Here is a 14,300-nt window from a genome sequence, read left to right on the forward strand (position 1 = left end):
TTTCCTGATTCAGAAAATGTCTCCCCTAGCTCTTAAGGTAATTTTACTTGAAAAATGGAGTTTCAAATTGTCTTCTTGATGTCTAAGATTTTAATGAAACCACAAACACATAAAACAAAGTGTGTTATATCTGTCCAAAGACAAAGTAGACTTGGCTTATTTATTTGCTTTCAGGGCAAATGTTAATTTTGACAAATTCTATTCAGTCTCTAAACTTCTTACCAAAGAAAATGAAACGATCTCATCGACTAAACATCTTATACAGAACACTGTTTAAAGAGGGGTGTGGTTTGCTTACCTGCGATACAGAAGTTTTCATAATGAAAGTGTCTGGGCATTTCAGCTTCCTCAAAATGTGCGGAAGCATTTAACGACATTTTTGACTATAGAAATGGCAAGAGACAGCTTCCTTAAACATGTACCTACAAGATGGCGATCATTGTTGCCAGCCATAGAAAAGACGTTATAATGTCAGCCTGCCATAAAATCATATTTTCAAAGCGTGGAACAAGAAGAATGTCCTGCTCCAATTTGGCAATACATTGAGGATGAGAACGGAGAGAAGAATTACAGTGAAACAGAAATAAACATGCTGGTTCTCCAAAACTGTCTGATAATCCTTGAAGAGGTCATAAGAAGTCTAGAAAAGGATGAACCATCTGAATCTCAATTATTCAATGTTATATGCAGGTTGCGACAAAAACTTCAAACAGAAAAAAAAAGACTAATTTTTGGAAATAAGACTTTCAGAACTTTAAATAAAATGTCCCTAGAAAAAAGTAACCAAATTAAACAGGACTTTCTGAATTTCTTCACTAAAACTGTAAATTTATTTGAAATCTAACTTCAATTTCACAAGTTCAAATTACCTCTATGCTTTAAAACCATTTTTTCTGGGGAAGAGAGGTTTAACTTATGATCACATACAATGTGCTTCAGAATGTTTTAAAAACAATGGGCATTTTAGATATAGAAATGGTTAATTTATAGATGCAAAGGACCTGATTTACAAACAGTTGGTTTACCAAAGCAAGTCTATAGATACAAAATGGGTGGACATTTTGGAGAACCAGAAACAAATTCCTACAAGTTTAAAAACGTGCTGCACTAGTAATTAAAATCCTAACTGTTCTATGCTCAAACACTTTTGTTGAGGGAATGTTTAGCTTGATGTCATCTGTGCCAACAAGAATCAGTGCAATGCAGGCAGAGGAACAGAGCTGCAAGTCAAAACTAATTTTATATTTGTCTGTATTTGGTTTTACCATTACATAAAAGAAAAGATGTCCTAAAGGCTCCAGGCAGTTCAGAGAAATATTGATGAAAAAGGAAACAAAAAGAATAAAAAATATCCCACTCTATCATGGGACAGAAACATATCATTTCTTAAAACTGTAATAGGAGTATTATCTGTTTAACAAGTTCTACTGTATATATACTCTCCTTCATAAAATTCCTACATTTATGTATCTTAATATACATATAGAATATAGAATAATATAGGCTACAAAATTTGGATATGTGATAAAGAGTTTAAGAAAGAGTTAAAATAAGTTGCTGAACCAGAGGACAGGAAGAAACATAAAAATATTATGCTGTATAGCACAGGGAGATCAGCTCGGTGCTTTGTGACCACCTAGAGGGGTGGGATAGGGAGAGTGGGAGGGAGAAGCAAGAGGGAGGAGATATGGGGATGTATGTATATGTATAGCTGATTCACTTTGTTATACACAGAAACTAACATTGTAAAGCAATTATACTCCAATAAAGATGTTTAAAATATATATATATATTATGCTATAAATTTTTCTCACAAATTATTTTCTTAATTTGTCCTTCTATTAATTATTATTAGTTGCCACTTTTAATGAGTCCTATTGCTATTTTAAGTAATAGCATTTATGCAACAGAAAAAAATACAATGGAATATATCATTGCAAGTAAAAACTTATTTTTCGTGTGTTTATGTTAATATATGTGTCTAATTATTATGTATTTTCACACCCATCCATTTGGCAAAAATAAAAAAGACATTTCCAAATGTTAGCAAGGTTGTTTAGAAAAGAAAACCTTATCAGCTGCTTGTGGAGCATAAGCTGGCACAACCACTTTGTGAAATAATCTGGCAATATCTAGCATATTACTTTTCCATCGCTGTGGAACAAAATACCAGAAACCTAGTGTCTTAAAACACATTTATTATCTCACAGTTTCTGTGGGCCAGGATTACGGGCACAGCTGAGCTGGTTCCTCTGCTCAGGGTCTCACAAAGCTGCAATCAAGGTGTAAGTCACGTTGTCTTCTCATCTGGAGGCTTCACTGGGGAAGAATCCACTTCCAACCTGTCTCAGGTTGTTGGCAGAATTCATTTCCTTGTGGTTGTAGGGCTGAGGGCCCTGGCTTGCTTACTGGCTATCAGCTGGAAGCTGCACCCAGGTGCTAGAAATCATCTGCAGTTCCCTGCCACGTGGCCCTCTCCATAGGCAGTTCTCAACATGAAAGCTCGCTTCTTCAAGGCCAGCAGGAGAGTGTCGAGCTCTGGTCTGCTAAGACAGAGACTTATAATGAAATGTAATCATCCTTGCCATATTCTATTGGCCAGAAGTAAGTCAAAGCTCCCACCCACACTCAAGGGGTAGGGATTATACAGGGTAACAGCAAGGGGCAAAGATCACGGGGGCCATCTGAGAATTCTGCCTGTCACATCTCGTAAGGTTAAAGATGCAATGTCTTAGGATCTAGCAGTTTCCCTGTACACACAAAGACATGTACAAGAATGTTCACAGCAGTGTTGTTTGTAATAGCAAAACTACTGTTCTATAATTTAAAATTAAAAATAAATTTTAATACAAAAAGATATAGTCAGAGAGACATTAGCTAACAAAACATCATGTATGGTATGATAACATTTTTGTAAAAGTAATGTATATATAGGAATTCTGCTTCAGCAATGGGCTACTGTTGTTGTCTTGAACAAATCCTCCCACCACAGAGAACAGCTGGACAAAATATAAAAAACATTAAGGCACTGAAGAGCTACCACAGCAGTGAGAATCTGTGGATCCAAGATCTGGAAGAAAAGAAAGGGAACCCATGAGAGGTGAGCCTGATGTTTGCTGTTACTTTTCCACTTGAAGTGATTGCTAATTCTGAAAGCAGTGGCTGAAAAACTGAGTAGAGCTTTTGACTGTCTCATGGGGCTGAAGAGGTTGGGTCAAGGAAGAGAGGCCCTCATAAATACCCCAGACTTTTGGTCCAGACCCTCACGGGATACTCTAACTAGGAGTAAGGGTGAACTAGAAAGAAACTAGTTTTCACAAACACTAAAGTCCAGCTCTGAATAATATTAGCTCCTGATTGGAATAAAGTGATCTGTCCTCAGCTTAGCTGCGGTCACGCACACTTGCCTCCAAGTCTCTCACTTAGAACACATTCCCTTTCCCCAGTGCCCTTGCTCAAACTCAGCTCATCCTAGAAAACACACCGTTAGTGGGGAATACTGACGTAGCAGAAAGAGATCCAGGACAAATGAACATCGCATAGCCTAGGATTCAGGCAGTAAGGCCCTCTCTCCCACACTTATGTTACAGAGCTACCCCATTTCTTTCACCTTGCTTCTCCGTGGGTGTTTAGATTGATTTGACAAACCAGGTCGCATGTGAGACTGTATTCTGTGACCTTTGCTTGGCTGGTTTCAGTCTTTCTTCTTTTGAAGCCACTGCTCAAAAACAATTCGATTAAGCTCAAAGAGAATTCCATCAGATTTAACAGTAACAACTATTTGTCCCAAATTTTCGTCTGAGAGCGTTTATTGAGTAAAGCAAGCATTTGTGTTTCATTTAATTTCTTAATGATTTTTGATACTGCTTATATACATTATCAGGCAAAGGGGACGGGAGAGAACTAAAAAAGGAAATACCCATAAGTTTCTCAAACATGCTGCATGTGAATGCCTTAGACATGAAGCGCGGACTTATAACTCTTTTTTAGTAATCCCTCAGGCTTCATTCATTCCATTATTTACTCAGTAAACGTGTATTAGGTAACAAGCCTGTCAGAGGCTATAGACAGAGGTGAGCAAGGATCGATCCGCCCTGGAAGAGCTTCGAAGACAAGTTTGTAGACATAACTTTGAAATTCAGCCTAAGTAGTACCATTTCATTGTCACTCCAGAATGACTCTCCAACCTTCGCCACTAACTGCGAACCTTGTCAACCAGACCTCCTTCCCGACTCCAGACTCTCCACTGGTTCCCGGCTAACCGCTGGCGCTTCGCGAGGACGGTTGGAAGACTACATCTCCCGGCAGCCTCTGCAGCAGGGTGGTGGAGAGGCGCGCGCAGGCGCGCGGGCCGGCCCCCGCGCGCAGGCGTACTGCGAACGCCGGCTGAGCTGGGTCGCGCTGTGCTGGGTGCGCGGCGGTGTTGGCGAGCGAGGCCTGGTGAGCACCGCTGAGGCGCGAGCTGGGTCTTCGAGGTTGTGTGCGGGAGAGGCACGGCGGGCGAGCGAGCGAGCCAGAGGCTCACCCCAGCAGTGGCACCGGGATCGGCTGCCTTGAACTTGGTGAGTGCGGGGCCCAGGCGGCCCCCGGCCCCTCCCCCTCCCGCCGGGGACTCCGGCGGATCCGGTTGTGCGGGGGAGGCCCCGCGGTGAGGGCGGGCCGCCGGCAGTGCTCGAGCTCGGGTTCCTGGGCCTGGGCGCTCGTTGCGCGTCCGTGCGTCACGGGCCAGGCAGTCCCAACGGCCGCGCGGTCCGCTGAGAGGACGGTGGGGGTGGGGAGCACTGGTTCGCCATCGGGAACGCCGGTGGAGGCGAGGCGAGGCGGGGCGAGGCGGCTCGGTAGCGGAGCTGGAAGCAGCGTCGGGGACTGCGGGGCGCCGAGGCAGCGGGGCGGAGAGGAGGGAGTGCGGAGCCAGCGCCGCGGCCCGGCGCGAGCGAGCTGGAGGCGTGGGTGGGCCGCACGGAGTGCGGCGACTGAGGCAGGAAAGAGCAAGGGGTGGGGGGCGTGTAAAAATCCTAACCGAGGCCGGAGGGGACCGTCTCGGGAATTCACAAGTTACAGCCCGAGCCGGAGCCGGTGGTTTGGAAGCGCGGGGCGGGGGGGGGCGGCGGGCGCGGTGCGGGTGGAGACAGACGGAGGACTGCAGTTTACAGATGTCATAACAACATGGGCCTGAAGCGTCTGACAGGGGTGTGGTAATTATAGGAATGACAGAACTTCGTCTGCACACAGCGTGTGTCAGTGGTGATGCAAGGGAAGCGGCGAGGTATTCGATTAAGCTCAAAATGGGAGGATGAAACTGAAGGATGACTGGAGTCTGGGAAGTCGTCATGAAGGAATGTTTTAGGTTTGAATGGAAGTTATATGTAATGTTCCACTTTTAAGCTCACGATGTCAAAATAGTTAATTTTTTAAGGTTTAAATTCAGAATAAACAGTTGGGAAGTATTTTTTTCTAAAACATACTATTAAATAACGTTTCTACCTTTTTCAAGCCTTTTTTCGTTTAGTGAGCACTGCCTTAAAAACCCCTATTTCTTCGCAGTAGATGAGTGATTCCCCGCCCCGCCGCTCCCCCCCCCACCCCGCACGTTGCTTCAAGGCTCATTCTTGACATTGTTTTTTTCTTAACTTGTTCTTGTGTTTGTGATATTTTGAAAGTAATTCACAAGCTAGTCCCCCTCCATTTTAAAGATTGAAGAGATGAAATTTTAACTTTTCAAAGCAAATGGAGAATGAACTCTATTGTACTTTTACTGAAGTAATTTATTCTTGGAAGTCACTTTTATGTGTAATACCGGATTTTAAGGTGGAGAACATGAGGAAAGGTAAAGGAATGAACATTTATTGAGCTCCTTTCTAGATATTGTGCTAAATACTTTTTGTACAGTAAAACGTTAATGCTTACAGTAACTCTGAAGTATGTTATTTTTTCCTTTTCTGCAGATTAAAGCTTCGAGGGTCAGAGAAGTTAGGTAACTTACCTAAGGTGTTCCAGCTCTTGTTAGAACCAGCCTTAGAACCAGAATCACTGCTAATTTAGGAATTTTTTCTCCTCTCCTTGCATACTTCTTGGTTGCGTTTTCTTTATTTGGTCCATTAATTCAGCGAATACTTGGAGTGTTCATAGGCCCTGAGACTGGGGATGTAGACATGATCAAGACACTGTTCTTTTTTTTTTAAACATCTTTATTGGAATATAATTGCTTTACAATGGTGTGTTAGTTTCTGCTGTATAACAAAGTGAATTAGCTATACATATACACATATCCCCACATCTCCTCCCTCTTGCATCTCTCTCCCACCCTCCCTATCCCACCCCTCTAGGTGGTCACAAAGCACCGAGCTGATCTCCCTGTGCTATGCAGCTGCTTCCCACTAGCGATCGTTTTTACATTTGGTAGTGTATGTATGTCCATGCCACTCTCTCACTTCCTCCCAGCTTACCCTTCTCCCCTCCCCGTGTCCTCAAGTCCATTCTCTACGTCTGCATCTTTATTCCTGTCCTGCCCCTAGAAGACACTGTTCTTGTGTCATGGAATTTATAGTGTTGCAGGGAAGACTAACAAATAATGAGTAAAAATATTGACTGCATGACATTTTATCAGTCAAAATTGAGCAGAAACTGTACTAAATAGCAAAGGAAGTTCAAATGGAATCAGACGACATAAGCCTTGAGGAGTTTACTGTTGAATTAATGATAAAGTCTTGATGATTTATGATTTAGTCTTTTTAAGTCTTGTCAGATTGTTTCTAGAAGTATGTATGCTTTGTATAAAATCAACTAAGACTTTTGGCCATGGAAGTAAAGGTGACTGACATAGTGATGATAAAGATAATTCCCTGTTAATCTCTTTGTTTTAAGGTTTCTGTACTTTGCAAGGTATTCTGAATTCAGCCATAATAGTGGAAGAAAACATTGGAAATGGTAAACAATTCAATTAGCTGATTGGGGGCTGACTTGCCTCTATTCTTGCTGCAGTGAGCAGGAGGTGGCCCCAGGATAATGAGGGACCAGATAGGACCTTCATTAGGAAATTTTAAGTCCTTGCAGTGAAAGAGCAGGGATGAAGACTCGTGGAACGTACAGTTTTTTTTGTTTTTGTTTTTTTTTTTGCGGTACGCGAGCCTCTCACTGTTGTGGCCTCTCCTGCTGTGGAGCACAGGCTCTGGATGCACAGGCTCAGCAGCCATGGCTCATGGGCCCAGCCGCTCCGCGGCACGTGGGATCTTCCTGGACCAGGGCACAAACCCGTGTCCCTGGCATCAGCAGGCGGACTCTCAACCACTGCGCCACCAGGGAAGCCCCCGTACAGTTTTTTGTTTGTTTGTTTTTAAAGATGATAACGACCCTACATGACAGACCTTAGTGACAAAATGGTTCTGATCTAGTGTAGTAGACTAATTGGGACAGTTCTTGAAAGCAGGCAATAATCCAAAATGTGGATAATGGGGATAATCTCCTTCACATAACAAGAATAATGCTGCTCTTCATATACAAAGATAAGTCTGCTTACTCATCATGATTGATTTTTCAGCATGAGGAGGGATATGTGCTGAGTTGTCCATGAGTCTCCGTATTCTGTGACCAGCAAGGCAGCTTGGGGTCAAAATGGGGGTTTTTAGCTAGGGAGCAGAAAGACAAGCAAAAGGTACTAACATCTGTTGATGGCTCAAGCACTGCATCAGGTGTTTTCACTTAATTACCCTTGCAAAACCACTTTGAGAAGGTGGCTACAGGTACAGGATGGTTAGGTAACTTGCCCTACTTCACAGAATAAGTGATGGAGCTGGTATTCAATCACAGGGCTATTTGTACTATGTTCACATCAATCATTAAAGCTTGATTTTTGTCTTGGTTTGCAGTGCAGTCTCCAGCAGAACAAACTAGATGCAGTTTGTTTAACATCATGAAATGATATTGTGAAGATCTAATTTACTAAAAGCTGAAGGGCTATTGGAGTTCCTTGCTTTACTGCCATTAAAAAATACAGTTTTTGAATTAGAATATTCTCTGAAAACAACTGTCCCCTGTCCTAGCTTCTGCACTTTAGAGGCCACCAATTTCCTTTTTTTAGCTGTTTCCTCTTTCATATTTATAAATAACTTCTATTGCTATTTCTTGATACAGCAGTTTTAGACATTATCTATTGACTTTCCTCCACATTTACACACTGCCTCTCCCATCCTTTTAGTATAGTTATCACAGGTGTTTATTAAGTCAACGTTCAGTTATAACTATGTAAATGTTTATAGCTGAACCATGTAGTATATTATGATATCATTTCTTCTCTTAACCAATTTTTGTTTTTCCAGGAGTAACACCTTTTTTCCCCACTTCCATTTCCATGAGATTGCTGTCCTGGAACCTTCTGTCCTTTTAATGCAATCTGGACTGGTTACTTTCTAGGTATACTTCACAGCTGTTATCCTGGAACTTTTCTTTATGTTGCCCTTAAAATTCTCTTTGCCCTTCTCCTGCACTGGATCTCCTGTTTCCCATATTTTCTTAACTTACAGAGAAAGCGTACCTGGGAAGTGAAAACTTTCTGAGATCTTGCATGATTGAAAAAAATCTATATTCTACCTTAGCATTTCATCAGTAATCTGGCTGGGTATAAAAACCTAGGCTTAAAAAGTTTGGAAGTCATAGCTCCATTGTTTCCTGCATTTTAATGTTGCTGTTGAAGTCCAAAGGCGTTCTTTTTCTTCATTTGTATGTGACCTTCCCTGTCTTCTCCAATCTCCAGAAGCTTTTAGGGTATTATTTTTAACCCCTGAAATTCCATAATGTCCCTAGATTTGATTGTTTGTTTGTTTGTTTGTTTTTTCATTTAAGGGCACTTGATGGACCCTTACAAGCTGGGGATTTGTGTCCTTTAGTTTTGGGAAATTTATTTATTATTTATTATTATTATTGGGGCCTTGGGTAAAAAGAGTTTGAGTTAATTATGCTTCCCAATTCTTGACACTATCATCAAACTATACAAGGTCCTTTAAATTTTTCTTTCATTTCTGAGCCCTACTTCCATTACCCTTTCTAGTAGGCACCCACTGCATTGTGGCTGATACATTCCTTGATTGTATGTGAATCATTGTGAAATATGTAGTGCGTTTTGTGTATTTAGTTTATATATTGTGTTATAGACCTTGTTCTGTTTCTTACTCTTTTTACTCAGCATTGTTTGGAGACCTTTCTGTTTTGTTGTGTGTGCATATAGTTGCGTATAATGTAGAATTCCATAATGTGCATCTACCACATTTTACTTTTTATTCCCTAATCACTGACATCTGAGTTGCCTCTCTGGCATCACAAGTACACTGTGGTAAATATACTCTTACTTGTACATCCTTGTGGACCTGTGTGAGAAGTTCTTTGGGATGTATGCCCAGGAGTGGGATTCCTGGGTCATAGAATAGGAGAACTAGTTTATGTGCCTGCTAGCAGTGAGGAGTTTTCTTATTTGCCCACATCTTTGACAGTACTTGGTTTTATCTAACTTCTTAATTTTTGCTAGTCGGGTATAAAGTGGTATCTCATTGTTTTAATTTACATTCTCTGATAATTAATGAATTCGAGCATCTCTTGTATCCATTCAGGTTTTCCCTTTTGTTAATTGTCTGTTTTGTACTTTGTCTATCTTTCCTTTCTGGTCCCTGTCTTTTTTGTTTGTTTGTTTTGGCTGTGCTGTGCTGCGCAGCTTGCAGGATCTCAGTTCCCCGACCCAGGGATTGAACCCAGGCCACAACAGTGAAAGCCTGGAATTCTAACCACTAGGCCACCAGGGAACTCCTCCTGTCTTTTTTTTTTTTTTGGTTTGCAGGAGTTCCTTGTGGAGGTCTGTTGGTTTTAGGAATGGAAAATATCTTTTATAGGCCTGTCATCTTTCTGTTAGTTTTGTCCATGGTGTCTTTCATTGAATGAATACTCTAAATTTGATGAATTGTTTCTTTGATAATCTTTCTCATTTGATTTTTTTGTCTTTCTTGGAATTTGTATTATTTGGGTCTTAGAATTCTTAGGTGGTTCTTTTAATTTTCTTTTCCTTCCTGTTTTCCATCACTTAGTCTTTTTGTTCTGTTTCCTGAGAGATTTCTTTAATGTTATCTTACAGCCCTTCTATTGAATTGTTAATTCCTATCCATATTTTAATTTCTTAGAGCTCATTCTTATGGTATCTTTTTTTTTTTTTTTTTTTTTTTTTTTTTTTTGCGGTATGTGGGCCTCTTGCTGCTGTGGCCTCTCCCGTTGCGGAGCACAGGCTCCGGAAGCGCAGGCTCAGCGGCCATGGCTCACGGGCCCAGCCACTCCGCGGCATGTGGGATCTTCCCGGACCGGGGCACGAACCCGTGTCCCCTGCATCGGCAGGCGGACTCTCAACCACTGCGCCACCAGGGAAGCCCTTATGGTATCTTTATATTATTTCATAGACACTGTAGTCTTCTTGAGGACAGTATTAATGATGGTTTTTTTTTTTTTTTTTTTAAAGTTTTGTACCCCTCATTGCTCTGTTTCTTCGAAGTTCCTTTGTTTCCATTGCAGTCTTTCTCTGTAGAGGCTCTCCCTGGATGTCTGGTAAACTTACGGTTGTCCATTCCTATTTAAGAGTGAAGTGCTAAAAACTGAATTGGAAACTATAGGTGTGGCTTGTTAAAGGGTGGACAGGGAGCTGTGGCCATTTATAGGGGGAGGGGACTCTCATAGTTCTTTTCTCTTGGGCTTGTCAATTTCCTTGAGAAAGAGAGCCTCCAACTAACACAACATTGTAAATCAACTATACTTCAATAAAATTAAAAAAATAAAAAGTAAAAGAGAGCCTCCAGTCTTGCCTGGAGGATACACACCTGGATGCCAAATTCTGAGAACTTGTCTTAGAAAAGAAGCTGGCGTTCTCACTGTTAATTGTGTTCATGTAATCCTATCTTTTGTATAGCACATCACCTACACTGGAGTCCCTCATTTTAGAGTCTCTCTAGTTTAGTTTCTTCAGAGTAATGCTCTCAACATCCATAGGGGCTTGGGGATGGACTGTTGCCTGGCTGTGCACAATGGAGGAGGAAGTCTGAATGTGATGGCTGTTTTGTAGACTTTCAGCTAACTTGCTAGTTTTTAGTCCTGTTCCTCACTCTACATTCAGAGATGCCTGGGGTGGGGGGGCAGGGGCTCCTGTCTATGACGCTTCCTGCTTGTGGGCAGTGTGAATCAGCTTCTTTACAGGTGCTTAGGCTTCAGAGTTCTCCACTTCGCTAGTAAAATATCATTAGACCATCTTTTTAAAAAAATTATTTATTTGGCTATGTCGGGTCTTAGTTGCGGCACATGGGATCTTCGTTGCAGCATGCGGGGATCTTTCCTTGCTGCGAGCGGGCTCCAGAACACACGGGCTCAGTAGTTGTGGCACGCGGGCTTAGTTTCCCTGCGGCATGGGGGATCTTAGTTCCCCAACCAGGGATCGAACCCATGTTCCCTGCATTGCAAGATGGATTCTTAACGACTGGACCACCAGGGAAGTCCCAGGGCCATCTGTTTCAAGGCTTCTAAAAAGTTTTTGACATCTCATCTGTCACCTCTGATTCTCTCCTTTTGTGTTCTATCTTTGTAGTTCATCCTTTTTTTTAAAAAGATAATCTTGGTATGGATTAATCTACCAAATCCATCATTTTATTTCTTTACATGAACTCTTATATCTGGCCTGTTCATTCTTTCCGTGGCATTTGAGTGTTGTACGCTTAGTACTTTGTTTAGTATTGAAGATTAAAATTAAATTTCTGAGCTTCGAGTTGTTAATATGTTTTGGGAGGAAAGCACATACATCCTGTAGGTGCTAAATCTTAATTTAAAACATTAAAACCCTTATAAGTGTACATGTAATAGATATATTAGATTCAGTAATGGATATGAATTGGATAAAGGCAAGTTTGCACTTTTTCTTTTCCCCCCCATGAAGGAGTCCATTATGCCATTTTTGGGGAAAGATTTCTCTCTAAAAATATCCAGCTATAAGGGGGAAGTAGTTTTTCCCTTTCATAAAGACCTGAAGTATTCAATTAGAACTTTGATGAAATAACAGCATGTTGAGTTGATAAAATTCTAGCCAAAAGTAAAGAAATTTAATGTTTTAGTTAGGCTGGGAAGCCTCATTGTAGTAAATATAATATATGCTTCCAGCTTTACTTTTTGAAAGTTTTTCTTATTGTATAAGTAGTATATTGCTTACTGTAGAAAATTTGGAAGATAAAGAAGAATATTAATTTCCACTTAAGATTTTTGTATTCTAAGTTATAAAATGTTTTAAAAAGTATAGAGAATAGTATAAATTGGGGTTTTATTCCTACCACCCCGATTTGTCATGTGTTAATGTTCTGTTTTTCCTTAATTCACAGTATGTTATGATTATGTCCCATAGCTAAGCCCTCGTTTTGGAATTTTTAGGTTTACAGTTTTTCATTGTAAGTTATGCTGCTGTGAATATTCTTCTACATACTGCTGATTTTATTGCCTTTGTGTACATTCCAAAAGTGGAATTACTGAATCTTGGGGTGTGAATTCCCCAAATCTTTGGTAAATATTTTCCTTTAAATGTTGGGTATTGAGAATGTCTCTGGGGAACCTTACATGTTGGGAACGTGTAGATACTGGAAGTGAGGTCAGAATTCAGGGTCAAAGGTTTTTAGTAAACATCTCAGTTGAAGAAGGTCTGAAGCTGGGACATGAAAGAAAGTAGGGATTTCTATTAGGTTAATGGAGTTAGAGCTATGAGATGTAATCAGAGGTGAGCACCTACGAATCGTATCTGTAGCATTGACTTCTCACAGAGGAGGGTTATTGCAGGGTTTTTCAAACCTTGCCTCCATTGAACGCAAGAATGTTGTCACTAAAATAAAGGTACTCTAATAATTTTACTGGGAAGAAATGGGTAGGATATTTTAAATGTCATTTTTCTTTCCTAATTTTTATTAAAATATTTTAAAGGGACCCACTGCTACTTGACTAGAAGTTAACAACAGATGAGTAATTAATATTTACAAATGGGAGAGCATGTACTCTGGGGTGCAGGCTCACACCTCTCCATTCTCTAATGAAAAAATAGGTTCAAAAAATATTCGCAACTGAACTGAAAATTTTTTATACTTAAAATTCATTTATGCTTAAATTCATAAACCTGTAACTTGCTTTTTTTGTAGTCATACTTTCTTGTGGTCTTTGGTTTTTTTAGTATTAAATACACATCATGTTTTCTAATAAAATTATACTCAATTTATATGATGGAATTAAGTATACTAACATTTTATAGTGTTGAACAAAGAATATTGTGAATGTTAAATATTCACAATGGTTAGGGGCTTACTGACTGCTTGGATTGACTCAGCACACTGAATATATATACCAGTATATATACTTGAATATAATAAAAACATAAAAAGATCTATACTCAGTGTGTTTTGGGAATAGATTGATGAGAAATGAAAAGAGTATCAAAGCCAAGGGAACTTGTGGGACAAAGAAGTTCAGATTTGATCTAAGTAGTGCTAAAAACTCATTTTAGGTCCTTAGGCATTGAAGTTATATAGTGAAAAAGGTGTTGAGATAAATCTGAGAGCTGTGCGAAGGATGAATTGAAGAGCAAAGAGACTGAGGTTAAAAAAAAAAAAAAAAAAAAAGAGACTGAGGTTAAGGAAGGGTGGTTAGAGCTGTTGCAGTTATCTAGCTGTAGGATGACAGGGACCTGGATCAGACTGGTGGCAGTGTGAATAGCTAGGAATAGATAAAATCACTCTGGATGGAATAATAAGCAAAATTTGATAATTTTAACTAAATAGACATGAAGGGGAAATTGGGAGATTTCCTTTTGGAAGAGTAGAGTACATTTCTATTTTACCACCAGCTTTGCATCTTGTTTTTTTTTTTTTTAAACATCTTTATTGGGGTATAATTGCTTTACAATGGTGTGTTAGTTTCTGCTTTATAACAAAGTGAATCAGCTCTACATATACATATGTTCCCATATGTCTTCCCTCTTGCGTCTCCCTCCCTCCCACTCTCCCCATCCCACCCCTCCAAGCTGTCACAAAGCACCGAGCTAATATCCTTGTGCCTTGCGGCTGCTTCCCCCTAGCTATCTACCTTACTACGTTTGTTAGTGTGTATATGTCCATGACTCTCTCTGGCCCTGTCAAAACTCACCGTTCCCCCTCCCCATATCCTCAAGTCCGTTCTCCAGTAGCTCTGCGTCTTTATTCCTGTCTTACCCCTAGGTTCTTCATGACATTTTTTTTCCCTCAAATTCCATATATATGTGT

The 14,300-nt window shown here is 40.5% G+C and overlaps 1 protein-coding gene and 1 long non-coding RNA gene across 2 annotated transcripts in view; one reads left to right on the plus strand and one right to left on the minus strand.

The window, feature by feature from the left end:
* Positions 1 to 2,211: 2,211 nt before the first annotated feature.
* On the minus strand, positions 2,212 to 4,245 carry LOC116753595. Its single transcript, XR_004349772.1, has 3 exons — positions 4,155 to 4,245; positions 3,611 to 3,718; positions 2,212 to 2,543 (listed from the first exon to the last, which is right to left on the minus strand). It is a non-coding gene; the product is annotated as an uncharacterized LOC116753595 (long non-coding RNA).
* An 89-nt stretch (positions 4,246 to 4,334) lies between these two features.
* KPNA1 (karyopherin subunit alpha 1) overlaps positions 4,335 to 14,300 on the plus strand; it is an 83,629-nt gene continuing 73,663 nt past the window's right edge. The window contains exon 1 of the mRNA XM_032631484.1: positions 4,335 to 4,562. The gene's annotated coding sequence lies outside the window, so the exon portion shown is untranslated. The remainder of the gene's footprint in view (positions 4,563 to 14,300) is intronic.

Source organism: Phocoena sinus, chromosome 4, assembly GCF_008692025.1.
Source record: "Phocoena sinus isolate mPhoSin1 chromosome 4, mPhoSin1.pri, whole genome shotgun sequence".
In the NCBI taxonomy this organism is placed as follows: Eukaryota; Metazoa; Chordata; class Mammalia; order Artiodactyla; family Phocoenidae; genus Phocoena; species Phocoena sinus.